This window comes from Uloborus diversus, chromosome 2 (genome assembly GCF_026930045.1).
Source record: "Uloborus diversus isolate 005 chromosome 2, Udiv.v.3.1, whole genome shotgun sequence".
NCBI classification, from domain to species: domain Eukaryota; kingdom Metazoa; phylum Arthropoda; class Arachnida; order Araneae; family Uloboridae; genus Uloborus; species Uloborus diversus.
In genome coordinates, this window is record NC_072732.1 from 95,492,119 (window position 1) to 95,508,963 (window position 16,845).

Below are 16,845 nucleotides of genomic sequence, written 5' to 3' on the forward strand. Positions count from 1 at the left end.
GTCTATAAGTTTTTATTTAATACAATTATACGCTTTTCCCCCCTTAATATTCCTAATAGGCATTTATTATGCCTTGGTATCCTAACTTAGAACAGTGTCCCAAGTTTGGAACGCATTTGAAATTTTTCAAATTTATGAATAAATAAGTTCAACTGAATTATTTGTGTGGAAATGAATTTGCCCCCTATAAGGCACAGGTACATAGCCGAAATGAATTGTGAAACAAATTCAAACTAATGCTGCTCAGTTAGCGTAGGTAACTGACTTATTTCCATACTTATAAATCGCAATTTTTTTCGAAATTTTCAAAATGAAAAATAGCTCATACAGGTGATACCTCAAAGTTTAACTCGCATAGCCTCAGAAGATAACTATTCGTTTGAGCTGTAACTCCATTTATTTCTGACTCGCAAAATACCAACAGCTGTACCAGCCCTCAAAACTAAATCCGACAACATGTCCCAATTTAGGGTACTGTCCCAAGTATGGGCACTTGACTGCATGTGAAACTTTTGTAACGCGACAAACATCTAATCTGTAACCCAGATCAAAACCACACAAACGGGGTTTTTTACTGGGTAAAGTCAAAGAAAATGTTTATCAAACGGTGGTGTAAGCACGCCGGTGTACAAGAACTTAAAAACTCATTTGCTCCGAATTATTACGAACCACTGATAGACGCCACCGTTCAATTGTTTAGCCGTACAAATCGCGCTTTGTAACACTACGAAAATAACAAGTACACACATTGAACGTTCAAAAGCGTAAGGGTCATTTCACGGTATTTGACATTTATGTCGAGTCTGTAACGTGATTTTTTTTTTTGCCGTAACTTTTAAATTTACTATTTGATTTGCAAGTTATTTTAATTTGAGTTTGTGTGTTGTTAGGAAAAGTTCAAAATAAAATATGCTAATCAAACAGTAAATTAAAAAGTTATGGCCAAAAAGGTCACATTGTGAACTCGACATAAAGGTCTAAATTACCACGAAATGACCCTTAAAGAAAAAGCTGGGAGTATGTTTATTTAATTTCTTGCATCATTTATTTCAATACGTGTAATAGTTTTGAGAATATAAGGTTCGAAATCTCGGCATTCTTTTGTTCGAGCCATTTGTATACCAACATTTTTCCATTCACGAAATAATGAAAACGCAAACTTCGCTATTTATGAAAATTTCATTTATTTAAAAATTCCATAAATTTAGTAATCCTGTACTCAGGATTCATATTTCTAAGGAATAATAAGCTAAAATCTGCTTTTTAAATGTAAAAATTGAATTTAAAAATTGAATAAATTACGAGATGATCATATTTATTTCAAGTCTTTCACATTAAAATGATAAAAAGAACTACATTTGACAAAAATACTTTTAAATTTACAGCGTTGAAAAGTGTCATAGTAGGCCTTAAAAATCCACACTACATTTCTGTTCAGTTTGTAAAGATAAAATTTTTAAGATCGTAAAAACAAGGTAACAAATTGACAATTCCATTTCACTTTTTTCTCGAAAACAATTTTAAATATAACTCACAGACATAGGGGGAATATTTGGGTCCGTATAGCAAAGTTTCAGAATCAGCCAGGCAACTCCGGCCAAGACAACTATATATCCGGTAAACACGCTAATTAGAGAAAGTTCTGGAAAACCATTTGCCTTCAATACTTGAGCCGATTGAACTGTTCCAAGACCAAAAATAATAACAACAACAGCTGAAACACAGTGTATCCACTTTGAATCCATTTGATCGGCAAAATTTGAAAGAGACAGCTTATTTAAAACTCTGGAAATTAATGCTACTTATCACAAGATGTAAGGGAATGTGGGGCAAAGTGAAATGGTGAAATATTTACTTCGCTTTTAGCACCACTTACCTAGTAATATTCTAACTATATAGCAACATATGTAGGTTATTCCAGTCAAGAAAAAATTACCTCTGAAAATCAAAGCATATTATAATACTGGCAATTTTCAAAAATTGATACTCAAATTAATATTTCGTTGTAAGTCGAAAATTATTTTGATATTATCAAATGATAAAGTTATTGCTATTAACATATTGAATACTAATTGGGACTTTCTAACATTCGGTGCAGCATTTATTCAGCTAATATTTAGCTTATTTGTATTTAATATTTTTCACAATTAGTCGAGTGCATGCGGGGTAAAGTGGATGGGGCAAAGTGAAATAGTTCATTTCGTTTACTTATTTAATCATTTACTACATCACTTAAGTGTTCATTTATTAAATAATTTATTTGCATTCCTTTATATAATACACTTGTTAATTCACTTATTCTTATTCATTCAAAATATTTTATTCACTCGCTATTTTTTCATCATGTTTTAACTAACTTAGTTATTAGTTTATTGTTTCATTATCTTTTCATTTATTCAAATACCCTTTTATTTGCTCTTCAATTTGCTCAAAAATATTTTTCAGAATCGAATAGAAAATATTTCATTCGAAAAATATTTCATTTGTCATTTTGCCTTACAGAAAAAAGTGAACATTTTCCAGTTTTTGGAGGCACAATTTTACTGCCCAAAATTTAAAATAATGTTTCAATGCAAGTTTTACCTTAAAATACAATGATCTGTGATTTTCAAAACAAATTTTCAACGTGTTTGTTCACTTACAAAAAGTTCAGTCATCTTAACCATTTCACTTTGCCACACGTTCCCCCTACTTTTAATGTTTTATCATTAACCCCTCTTAAGCCCCAAAAAAGGGATTTTTACAATCTTACGTTTGTTAATGTCTACATCTATGGTATGCCACTTGGAGCTATTTCATCTGAAGGGCTCAGGGCAAAAATGTGACAATCCACAAAGAGTGACTTTCCGATTACAAATTTTGTTCCTCATAACTAAATTTGAAATAAACATGACAGTGGGTTGTGTCATTTGGAGAAAAACATATCCGGTTTTAGTAATGCAAAACATAGAATGTATAATACCTTTGATAAATTCTACAAATATTTTTTTTATAAATTGGAAATTGTCCCATTGAAAAATTCACATCATGTGGCACAACTCTTGCCCAGAGTCTTTCCTTTGTATTTATATGTATAAATATAATATTAACTTTAAAACTCAAGCACATTTTTGTTGATAAATTACAAATTTTATGTTTTATAAATCCGCACACAATCGTGCTTTGTTTTATATAGCATCAAATGAATGGTGAATTCAAGCGTTTAACCTACTTATTCACAAAGACATTTTTTACAACGACCTTTAGGTATAATTCGCTCGTTTGGAAAAGAGTGCCACAATACGAATTTTTTTCTTTTTTCCCGCTTAGGTCTTTAAATGACGTTATCTTGTATGGAAAATAATGAGATTTTTTGTTCTAATATTAACTGGAGAGCACATCAAATTTAATTTATAGCAAATTCCCTGAACAGTTACATTTCAAACACTTCTCTTGTAAAATTTCATCGTATTGTGACACTCTTCTTCCAAATGAGCGAATTAGCATTGAAGTTATATACTAAAACTGCAAAACGATTAAAGACCAAACTGTTTCAGAACAATTTCCTTATATTCCTTCAAAAACGTAAAATCTTGCAAGAACGTTTCGTTACATCTCCAAGCTAGTATTAGAAGTTCATGCAAAGTAGAGCTCCTCGAAAAAGACAGGCTGACTTATCCGACATTTTGGTTCCAAGACAAAATTGGATCCAACCTCGTTTCTAGTATTTATAAATACGTTATAATATTCGCTGGTTGCTATGTCGTAAAGCAATTGATGATAAGTTGAGTAAAATGTCACCTAAGGTAAATCGAGAAAGATTACTTAGTTCACAAATTCAACAAAAACGTATCAAGAAATGTTTACTGTAATAAACCTCATTTTTTCACCTTATTTGTTTTTAATTTGCATAAATTAAATCGTCTTCATCTACAGAATAAAATACTCAAACATCAATCAGGTAACACATCTAAAGCTTTGCCACCACTTTTCTGAAATGAGACTTTTGCAAAAATACTATTTTTTTCGCCCGACAATTTTGGAACCAAAATGTCGGATAAGTCAGCTCCCCTTATATAGGAGCCTTAATGCAAAGGAGTACAAGGTAAAGTCTTTGGTTAAACCAAATCTATATTTTAATAGAAACAGCAAAAACCTTTTTGAAGTATAAGCTGAACTATGCAATAGTTTTTAAAACGATAGCCTGGATCAAGCATTTTCCCCCTCCCATTTTAAGCAATGCCATGGTTCTCTAGATCAACGTTAGTTCCTTCTTGCTTTGAGGTAGGAAAACTTTTCCTAGGCAATTTTTATCTTTAGCTTGGATACGTCACTACGTAAAAAGGAAATGGGGGATATGTTAAAATTCCAACCTTTGATTACTCCTTTGAAATTACCTTTAATTAGAAGATTGCCTGTTCCTGAATTGATTTTTCAGACATCATAAATAACAATAGTTCATTTTTCTCATGTAAGAATTAGAAAAATATTCATTAACAAAAAAGTAAAATTGGAATGAATTTTTTAAAGTTTTTGAACCGATTTCATAGTTTTCTTTTTGTTTTATAAGTTAAAAATGACCGAAAAACTAGTTTTGCAAGATTTCAAATTACTACCATCCAATGACCTCGGAATTTTGTTAATGTTTCACTGGCAATTTCTTCAGACACAAAATTTTGAACTCCAATACCCATCTTATGTTTTACATAATTTTCTCTTTAAAAAAGAATTTTTCATATCGGTCCAGCATTCTTGGAGCAATACGAAAACATACATAAAAAGCCGCAAGACAAAATCAAAACCTCCTTTTTTGAAGTCTGTTAAAAACGTCATGTAATATCAAAAGAAAGCTCTATCGCTAAGCATTGCAACGATTTGGGAATTTTTATTCTATAATTAGGCATGTTGCAGGCATGTCTTAGTACGCAATTTAATTTTTCGCACATTAAGTTTTTTTTTGTCAGCTCTGAGTTAAGCAAATTTCAAAATAGGAATTTAAAAATTGGAAAGACTACTTATATTTTCGTATGCGTCCTCCATGTCAAATTTTTTTTTGAAATTATAACTGAGGGCAATTTTTTTAATTGATGTGACGTGGAAAAATCCCCATGTGAGAGTACAAGCCAAAACTGAATTTCGGGAGCAAATGGTAAATATATGTGTGAAAAAGTCTCATTTGTGCAAATAGTGAAAATTATGAGTGGCTGTGAAGTTTAAATTAACAGCAGGGACAGCTATTTTGACTGCTATACATACAGGGCAAGTTTAAAACTGTTGGGGAAAACTTTAAGAGGTGCTAAAAGGGATAAGAAGAAAGAATAAGGAACATATCGTCACCTCAGAGCAGCAAGATATCTTAGTATTTTTCTGGCATTAGATAGCTTACTGTTGCTTTGAGGCGACGATACGGTCGCAAACGCAATTCTGACGTGCTACATGTGCAAAACCAGAAACTAATGGATGCAAAACATGTCACAAATGTGTTATGCAAAGACGATTTTCCACTACATTTTAGTTTTTGAGAATGGTTTAGAGCTGTTGTTGAAATTTGTGGATCGCAGCTGTAATACGCACGTCGCAATAAAAAGCACTCATTGCTGCAACAACGAACCATTTTGCCAAACTTACATTGATCGCTGCGCCTTTGTTGCGACGCGTGTTAGGGTTAATACAGGCCGTAATTTTTGACATCTGCTTTAAACCTTCAAAACTAAAATGTTGTGTTGTAAAATAGTTCGTGTAATAAATTTGTAACCTGTTTTGTATCCATCCATGTTTTCTGGATTTGTGTGCATGTAGCGCGTCAGCATTGCGTCTGTAACCATAGGTTCCTACATTCTTGTTTCTAATCCCCTCTAACATCAATCAAAGTTTTGACCAAGAGTTTAGACTCGCCCTGTATATGAGTTTGAACAAAGTACAGGGAAACTGTTTGAACCTGAGATTGTTCATAACTTTTGCGACAAAAAGTGTGAAGCATAAAAACTGTCATATTTCATTATGGTTGAATCTGCAAGTCTGAAAAAGAAACAACTTCTCTTTTTTTGTTTAAAAATCGTATTTTAAATCAAGATGATTGAAAAAGTACAAATAAAAAAAGCACGAAGTAATAAATGATTAAGAGTACGAAATTAACTAGTTTATATTTATTCTCATGCGTTAAATAACTGCTAAAAACAGTAACACAAACTCAGAAAGTGTAGTGCTTAAATACCTATAGTACCGCAGGTTAACATAACCCCATTCAGTAAATAAAATTTGAAACTTAAGCGGTATTTGAGATGCATGTAAGAGCTTGAAATTCTAAATACAGGTTAGCATTATACTGGATTAAAAAAAATATATTTCCGAAACTAACAAATTAAAATAATTGATTCATGAAATTGGAGGAAAAGGTACCAACAGGCGCCGCTGTTTAGCCGTACAAACCCAAATATTGTAATACTACAAAACGTGTGAAATGGACTGGATTACAGGATATATTTTCTAACAGAAAGTTCCCAGTAACAGAAAGTTTACACATTTAACATTTAAATTAAAATACAATTGGCATGTTTACTCATTTTGACAAAACTATGTCGCTTATTAAGATAATTAATACACGAAATTGCACAAGTATCGTTTTTTTTCCAGTAACCAATGTTCAACACGTGATCCTTTCGTGAAGCGACAAACACCAAATTTATAATTCAGAGCATTCCTTACGCAGCGTGATTTCTTTTTACAGGGTAAAAACAGACTATCATACACTGGTGCAAAAACTCATTTACACCGAAAAACGAACCACCCATATACCATTGTTCAGCTCAAACCACGTTTTGTAACACGACAAAATGAGTTGAACGGACTGCACTACAGAGTATTTGTTTCCAATACGACAGAAAGACACGTTGAATATTTAAAGCTGTAAATGTGTAATTAGTGCATCATCTATTTCAACATGTGTAATCGTTTTTAAATTTCAAAATCCGGTCATTCTTCGTTCGAACCTTTTGTATATCTACATTTTTGCTTTCAGAAAATTACAGAAACGCAAAATTCACATTCTATTCTCTGAAAAGTTCACTTATTTAAAAATTCCATATATAAGGCAGTGAGGAGAAAAAGAATGTAAGTGGCAAAATTTAGAGGTTACCATTACAAATATATGGATAACATCTCTTCTGTCTCGAGGCAAGAGAATACTAGTAGCCCTGGTAGGTGATGTTGTATAGCATGATTTAGGAAAGAAAACCAATGAAAGCCTTGGAGTTATCTTTAAGAGCAGTTTACTTAAAACTTGAAAATGTCCACGACCAACATCCCTTTGCTTCTCACTGCCTTACATGTAGTAACCCTGTACTAAGGATGCATACATTTTAAAGAAATAATTAACTGAAAATAAGGCTTTTTTTAAAGTAAAAATTCAATTTAAAAATTGGAAGAGTACAAACTAAGAAATGTTCATATTTATTTCGTGTTTTTCACATTGAATTGATGAAAATTATTACATTTGTAAAAATCGTTTAAAACTTGCAGCGTTAGAAGTGTCAGTTGACTTGAATGTTAAAATATTTCTGTTCAGTTCGAGAAGATTAAACTTAAGATCGTAAAAACAGGGAATTAAATTGATAACCCCGTTCCAGTCCTGTTGCTAGAAAACAACTTTGAATATAACAAAGTGTGAATCTTAAGCATAGGAGGATCGAGGTGGGTCCCAAAGGAGAACTTTAAAACACAACCAGAAAAATCCAATCAAGAAAACAATAAATCCGGTAAACACGCAGATTGCAGCAAGTCCTGGAAATCCATGGTCACTCAATATGAAAGACGTGTAAAACGTTCCAGAACCACAAAAAATAACAGCAGTTGATAAGCCACAATGCGTCCACTTCGAATCCATTTGTTTGCCAAAATCTGAAACAAACAGCTTATTTTAATTTCTGAAAAGTAAGCTTATCATAAGTTACTCAGAATGTTTTACCCTTACGCCCCTAACGGACTTTTGCAATAATGTGTTTTGTAATGTTCACATCAATGATATGTTACTTACGGTACTATTCTATTTGTATTCGTATCAATAAATCTAAAATTAAGTTTAAACTTTAAACATATAATCCTATATATATATATAGTCAATTCACTGATCGAGTAACTCTTCTGACGTCACCAACAATGAAACGCTAGTCACAGCATGATAATTTGATAACATTTTTTGGCAATGTTGGAGATGCAGGGAAATGCTTTATATTTCCAAGGCTGAAATTGATCCGGTAACTTAACTGTTTTACTGGTAAAACAGTCATTTTAGGAGAAGAGAGAAATCAATTGCATCATTGAAAAGAGCCGCTAGCTCGGACCGGCTGTCAACCGAATGGTTGAGAGTTCGTACCCTGTTCGGTCGGTTTGCTGTAAGGATTTTCCGTTCGTAATTTAACTAGTCTAAAAGAACAAATCCTTAAAATGAACATGTCAGAATGAACGATTCTTAAAAAACGAATCCTTAAAATGATCGACCGTTCTTTTGAACGGTGAATAGTCTGGAAAATAGTATTGATGCATTTCTGGTAAAATTTCGTTTATTTATTATTGTTTTTTAATTACAGTAAGATTCACCTTCGAATTTTTAACTCTTAATCAAAACTTAAGCCAATTAAAATTTTTTAAACCCACACTATTTCTGTGGTTTAATATTCAATTTCATAAAGTAATAAAAACTGTTTTCCTAAAAAATTAGCGGTTCTGAAGAAAATTACGACAATCTTCATTTGTTTAAAAATTCTCTAAAATCACCGATTTTTTATTGTTCTCTTCCTAGTTCTACCTTAACTATAAATTCACCTAATGCTGTAATAGTTTACTCGAATACTTTTATAATCTAATTTTTAATTTGCATACGTCACTACTTAATCTAAAGTTTACCTAAATCTACGCTGGAATTCACGTCCTTTAAGCATGCCAACTTTTAGGTTCTTCAGCACTATTTCTACAGATTTAATCACCCAAGATTTTAACAAAGCAGAAACATGTTTTGGAGTTCTAGGGTGTCCATTTTGCAATGCAAAATAAGAACTTCTGCATAAAAAGACATTACGTTCCTACCATAGGCATACTTCCTTTGCATTGAAAAATGGGTTCACTACGAACCCGAAACGTGCCTCTACAATGTTTTGCAAATTATACACTATACGTTGTGTAACTATCTAATACATTTCGGTAAAATATCTTAATTTCTTAGTTATCATAAAAAAATTTGTTATTGAGTTGTTTTGGCAATAAGATATAATTAACTATATTGGAACAAAAGGCTCTGATTTTGCCCATTTTGAACCCATAACTGATGGAGAAATCCAAGTCAAAACATATTTCATTTCACCATCACAACTTAAAAGTCGAAAGTTTGTGCTATTTGTATCCTAAGGCTTCTTTACAAGAGGCAACTTGGGCCAATCAACTTTCGAACGGGCAGTTATTTGGAAGTGTCACGAAGTAGGAAAATGAAATTATTACCCAGCATCCATCACACAACAGGCAACTCGTCCGGCACTCCAAACACATGTGTGGCTACCATTCTCATCCCAATGAGTTAAAACAGGACATTGCCAAGTGTTCCCTCTAGAGAGCAATAAATTAGTTGCGTCAACTCTGTTGAGTATTAGCAGCGCTGTGGAGCATCAGCTCGAATAAATTCGGCTTAGTCCAGTGATATGAGACACTATTTTTTTTTCTCTTTTCCTCCGAAAAAAGTTGATTCAACAAAGTTCCCTCGGTTGAACACAACTAAAACGCCTGTCAACTATCTTACAAGTAATTAGAGTCGATTCAACATTCCGCCTCGGTTGTATTAGGACTAATTCAGTATGACTATTGTAAATAGATTCGTACATCCAAAAAGATAGAAAAGTACGAAAGGTTGGATTAACAAGCTAACGATCAACTAATCGTAATCATACTTCGTGTTTTTCTTTCAAAAATAACTACTAACCATCTTATATTTTAACACAGTCAAGAGACTTACCCTGTAGATTATCAAATGGGAGAAAAAAAAACCAGGACCAATCATTCTACACGTTAACCATTTTGTTTCAGTTCAACCATTGTACAACACATTTTAATGAATCACTATTTTCATAAACTATTGACATTTTTTATTTCAGACTAGTCTACTGATATAAAAATGCTTTAAAACAGCGGTTCCCAACCCGTGGGCCGCGAACAATATGTTACTGGGCCGTGGACACTGGTCAAGAATATGAACCAAGACTGTTGGGGCCTTAATTTCCGTTTTTTGCAAAAATTCACTTATTAGATGTACCGTCACTCAAAAACTCCACTTGGCTTATCGACAATAAGGAACTGAAGAATTTTCATGTTTCTTAGGAACTTCTATCATTGAAGATGAAATCTAATGAATCAGAAACTCCTTTAAAGAAAATAGCCAAACGAACTAGCATTAGCGTCAAGTTTAAAGTGCTCCTCCTTTGCTGAACTGGCATTACAAATCAGTGTAATTGAGAGACTAGAGCTGCTTTTCAACAACCTACTATTTGAATGAGACTTTTTATTGCAGTTTTCAAAACATAATGTAGAAATGCATTGAATGTAGCGAGCTATTTAAGACTATCCAGTTTCAATGCAGATATCAAGTCCTTCGTAACAGCATCAAAAATCCCATGGAGCTTTAACTTTGATGACTTGTTTTTGATTTTCCTTAGAGCTGTACCAGCTAAATGAATGCAATAAAAAGTTACTTTCTTCCTTAAAAATTATTTTAAAAATTGTTCTTGTATAGTAGTTATTTATATCAGTGGTGTAACATAAGGAGAGGAGGAAAATGACATCTCCAGAACTCTATTTTAACACACTTTGTCCAAATACGGTATATTATTTACAGTTAAGGACAGTTATGAGCAAATGCCCCCCTCCCTGAAAAGTAAATTTAGACTGTGCAAGTAATATATAGTAGTTATTGGGCATCAATGGTATTTTCTTTAAACTTGGTGGGCCGCAGAACTAAAAAGGTTGGGAACCGCTGCTTTAAAATTATTTAGCTAATACCAGTATTTTGCGATAGAGAATTCCGAATTTTGTTTGAAAATTCTTGCAGAAGAGCGAGCTGCCAGACAATTTCGAGAGATAAAGAAAATATTCCACTACTTGGAAAAGTTATTGCAGAAATAAAAGTAGTACCTACCTAAATGACTTCCTTAAAATTTTAAAAATTCCCTTCCGAGTCGTATAAAACTAAAAACTGCAGCAAGCCAAACGTCTGTCAGACCTGGTAATACTAACTTTCAAGCGTGATAAATGTATCATTTGTATTCCTGCACAGTTACAGTTTTCTAGAGTGTGATTAGGAAACGTAGTTGTTGTATGTTGTTGTAATTGCTGTATATTGGGGGTACGTTCGGAAAAAAGGAACGGTCGTACCGGTAGAATCGGTGACGTCACCTGCCAGTGTTCGGAAAAGCTACTATCGCTCTCTGGCGGTCAAGCCGGTTGAAACCGTTCACACCAGTCTCTGGCCGGGTAGTGAGATCACATGTTAGGGCCGTGGTAGCCCGATCGGTAGAGTGTCGGATTCGGGGCCGGAGGGTCCTGAGTTCGAACCTCGATGGTCGAAGATCCACTGTCGTCATTAAAGGGGACTGGGCGACGTTAAATATGCTCGTGGTCTCAATGTCCTCCAAGTGAAGCGATACCTCTGGGGGTGCCAGCACCAGGTAGCTATTAGCTCCTGATCTAGTTCTAAATTCTCATTAACTGTTCGATCCGGTGATGGTGCTGCCATCTATCGGTATAAAAAAAATAATGGAGGCAAGACACCTAGTATGCAGTCCTCGACATAAATACAGTTGTAGTCAGTTGTGACTCGGAATCGGAAAAAAAAAGATCACATGTCCTTTTTCGGCGCTGTAACCACGAGTGGTCGGAAACATTGCCATTCTACAGGGTTCACCAAAAAATACCAGTGACGTCAAAAACGCAACCTGAATAACCACGCGGTGTAATCGGTTGACTGATTTCGAACAGTCAATAAACTATAGTGCAGCTTTGGTTAGTTTAGTTGTGATCTTGACTATGTTTACCTGTTTTAGGGGAGTTTAGTTAAAAATATACGTGTTATTGGCTCGGATTTTAGTTGGAATATTTTTGAAAACTACTAAGAAAGTTTCCCAACTCAATTTAGCGCCAATTACCCCTTCCTATTTGCAGAAACAGAGGTAAACATGGTCAGAGTCAGAGCTCATCTTTTCAGATCCTCGCAATACACCATTTTGTTTTGTATTTACCAGTTGTCCCTGTTGTTTAATTTTAACTTATGTATGAAAACACAAAAAAAAAAAGAACATTTTTAAGAATAAGGTTACTTTATTTTACAGAAGTAAGGGAAAAAAAGAGAAAAAAGTCGAAAACCTTTTAAGTTAAATTTGCCTCGGCCGACTGAACGTGAGCATACGTATTATTATTTTTTATTTGTTCCTATCTTGAGTATTTATTTCATTCATGCAGAAGCTAATCAACTTCCCATACATACAGGACAGCGTACAGAGCTTAAAGCCGGAATTAAAATGAGGGGAGCATGTCCAATCATTGGCTTAGGAAAAGCTGACCCAAGGACACCCTAGTCACGTGACTCAACAACGACGAACGGTTGAGTGAAGCAAGCGAAATAAACCTGATTTTTTCTAATGCTTTGCTTTAAATTATATCACGTGTCTTGGGGTATGGATTTCATGAAAGAAGGTATTCACTCCCTCCATTTTATCTCTTCTCAATGGTACGGAGTGCCTATGCCTCCGGAGAAACAAAGGAACTATATATTAAGAGAGAGAAATAACACCCAGGGCACCGGTTGCGGTTGGTTGGTTGGTTGGTTCTGTTAGGTATAATGTCATAAATGCCTTTATAGGCTATTCTAGGCGTAACGGATTACGAAAAAGTGTATTATAGAATAGAGGAATCAATGCCTTTCTCCTGTAGGATGGGGAACAATTTAGGATGACACCGGTGGGAACCAAGTCCACGACCTTCAACATATGACGACTAAGTACAAAACTCATTGCATCCGGACACACACAGGCAAGATTTACAGCACAAAAGAATTAAATAACAACCAGAGCACCGTCGGGGATCGAACCCACGACCCCGGCTTAGAAGGCTAAACTTCTACCATAGAACCACGGAACCTCCCGGAGGCTTAAATTTTTTAAGTAAAAAATCGGGGCCTCAATGGCCGAGTAGTCTAAGCGATTGCTTTACACACTTGAGGCGGACGGTTCGACTCCCTCCTTCGCTCCGGATGTACTTCGTTCTTTATGCTGTAAATGCTTCTATGTGTTGCTTAAATGTGCTTTATACTATGTGGAATAAAATATATTACATGTAAGAGAGGCGAAACACTCAGATTGTAGTCCTCGTCAAAACCAAACCTGTCTAATAGCACCAAGACTAAGAAAAAGTAAGAAATTAAAGTATCAGTGGCCGAGTGGTCTCAGCGATCACTGGGTATGCTTAGGTCATGAGTTCGACTCCCACCCTCGCACCGGATGACTTTTCCTCTTCTTCTAGTTCTGCAAAATCCTCCCAACTATCAGTAAAACTATTGAAAAATATGTGTTGCCATCTGTGTCACGGACGTGAAGCACTAGTACGTAGTCCTCACCAGAAACGTGAGCGTCAGGTCTAAATGAAACGCAGTAATTTTATGAAAGATGACTAGCATTGAGTCTTTGATAAGGTAAAGTACAAGATAATCAAAAGATTAACGCAAAAACGGGGTTTCATTTTCCCCCTCTCATCTAAAACGTTATTTTCGGGGGCTTCGGTAGCCGAGCGGTGCATAGCGCTTGTTTGGCCTGACAGCTGCCCTGCCTGAGCGCAGTGAAGGAGGTCGTGGGTTCGATTCCAACCGGTGCACTGGGTGTTTTTTTCCTTCATTTTGTGACTCCTGTGTATTTGCATATTCATAACCCCTCATAGCGCGCATTCCACACATCGAGATCGCTTTTTCTGAAGCAAAGTCTTCCAAAGAGTGCAGGCTTATTTGAAGTGTAGTCTTAAAATTTGATTTACCTTCTTTAATTGCCTTAAGTAAATAATGTTCTAGGTCCTCATTATGAAAAATTTGTAGATGATTGGACGGAAGCCACAGCATGGCAAGTAGTAAATAAATACTGCTGGTCAGTGCTAAGAACTCTTCCATTTGGTTTCGAAAGTTGACAGACTTGAATAGGCTCAAACGGTACAATTGGCAATTGCTCACATCTAGCAAATGTTTTTTCCAATGATTTTACATAATACACGTGTTTTTTCAGATTTGACATTCAAGGGCTTCAGTAGATGATTTAAAAGAAGTTCATCAAAACGAAGTTGACATAATAACCACTACATTTTTTCTACGTTACAAGAGAAAGCATGAAAAACGAAAGATAATCGCAACTACTAAGTTCTACTAATCGAAATGGATGATGAAAGGTAATGGAGAAAAAATTCGCACCCACCATACTACGTTTGGTGATTTTCTAGTTTGGGTAATACGAGGAATAAACATTAAAAAAAATAACTAAATAAAAAATTAAGAAATAAATAATAAAAACATAAATAAATAAAAAAATAAAAAAAGGTAATTTTGATGCGATAATAAAGATAAGGTTTTGATGACCATTATACAACCCCACACTCATCCTAAAGACTATGTTTACAGTGTATATCATTATGGTATTGTTATTTCTTATCAATTTTAAATGATGGGAATTAGTAATCTGGAAATTTTGAATTTAGATGAAGTTTTGCAAATTAAGTTCATCAATATAAGTGTTTTCCTGAAAAAAAAAACGTTTTTTTTACAAAAAAAAAAAAAAAAAAACTGTTAAAAAAAAGTCTGCTGGAATTGAATTTTGAAAAAAAAAAATAAAAAAAATAAAAAGGATCAAGCCAAACCGCAGGCGATTTGAAATCATAACAACGAAAATTATTCTCTCGGATTAAATATTAGAAGTAACAAGTTAGAATTATTCTCGTCGTCATGGTAATCTGAAGAATCAAAGGAACATCAACAACTGTCAAGTAAAGGCAATAAAAATTACTCAAAAAAAAAAAAAAAAAAACATAAAATTACACAAAAAATGCTTTGAACTTAAAGTCTAATGCTTAATTTCAGTGCTTGTCTTTTTGCGAAAAGCAACATACTTTAAGTTAATTTAATACTATGAGAAAGGAGAATATTTCTGTTTCCTGAAAATGAGAATTCGTTCCAACAGAGGTGGACCTTGTACAGTGTCTCCTCTTCTCTTCTGGTCTAACTCTTCCACTTGTCACTCAAGTGCTCCATCTGGCGGCAATTATTCGGCTATTAATTTTAGACGCTGTCGTCGAAACTCACTTGTTTCTGCATTTTTAATTAGGCGACCACGCAAAGCTGTCGTCGGGAGCTATATGACAACTGACAACGGCGAGCCCACTCGATCTGTCAGATGGCAGGTGGTTAAGACGAATGGAACCAGGAGCACTTTAATTTCGTCACATTAACTCTCCCCGGTTTTATCTGTAGCTTTAATGAACTAGAGAGCGTACGAGCATCACTCTAGTGTTAAGTTTTTTATTCGAGGAAGGGAATTGGGAATCCTTTGGACGTACATCCGTTTGCTACTTACCATGCTTTATTGTTATTGAATCATGTAATGAAGCTCATTTTTTGACAAAGGAGAAATTAATTAAAAGAGATTTTTGAATTCATACTCAGAAGTAATTTTAACTCCTCTGCACTAGTATTTTTACACTTTTAAAATTTCAAAATACGGCTCAGACTCTTATTCAAGCGTATTTTTATTTTCTAGCTATTTATTTTGAATAAAACTTTACCGTCGTCAAAAATGAGGGGGGGGGGGGGAAAGCAATAGGAACTTTTAAAATGTTATAGTTGAGTGTTTTGTTATTTTTTAAATATAATTTGTCAAACATTCTAAATGCTAAAAATCAAAATGGTACGCATCTGTTCTTTCCCTGCCACCTTCTATTTCATCATTAGAAAGTTATTTCTTTTATGGAGTTTTTCATTATTGTGGTCTTCTTTGTGTTCATGCATTGAAAAAAAAAAAAAAAAAAAAATCACGTCACTGCATATTTACTCGCATCGCTTGTAGGTGACATTCAACCAAACATATTTAGTGGCCATACCCTACTTCTTCATCGTTCAGTTCGATCAAAAATATATTATACCAGGTGGCAACCGCACCCTGCTCGCTTACGCTCCTCAACTCTCGTAAAAATTTTACTTTTCACTGTGCCTTATACAGAACGAAAGTGTAAATTTCTACTTTTTTTTAAAAGTGTATTGTGGCCAAAAATAAAATATAATATTTGACTGCAAGTTTTATTATAAAATAGGTCGTGTTTTTTTATATATACCGTAATTTCTTAAACAAATTTCAATTTTTTTCATTTTGAAAAAGGCAAGTTAGCGCTTTCATTTTGCACCATGTTCCCCTATTTACCTTTTACAAAGTACTTTTCTGTAAATTAATTTCTGAGTTTTATGTATAACTTCTTTGGTTAATTTACGCTTAAGTAAGTGTTTTTTATGCTGTGAACAAAATTCTATTGATTTTTTCCCATTTCTACATTTAAATGAGCTCAAACACAAATTACTGCCTGTATTTGGTAATCGCTAGTTTTGATTTTAAAGTAAGGTACTTTGAAATATAATTCTAGTTAAAATAAAATAAATGTGTGTAACTTAAACTAACATTTTATTAATTTCCTATTAAAAAAGTAATAAATTAAAGCAACTTTACTGCATAAATGTTTTAATTAGTTAATTAACTAAATCATTAATTACTTTATTTATTTTTTGATGATAAACAAAAATTTGAGGTAGAAATAATA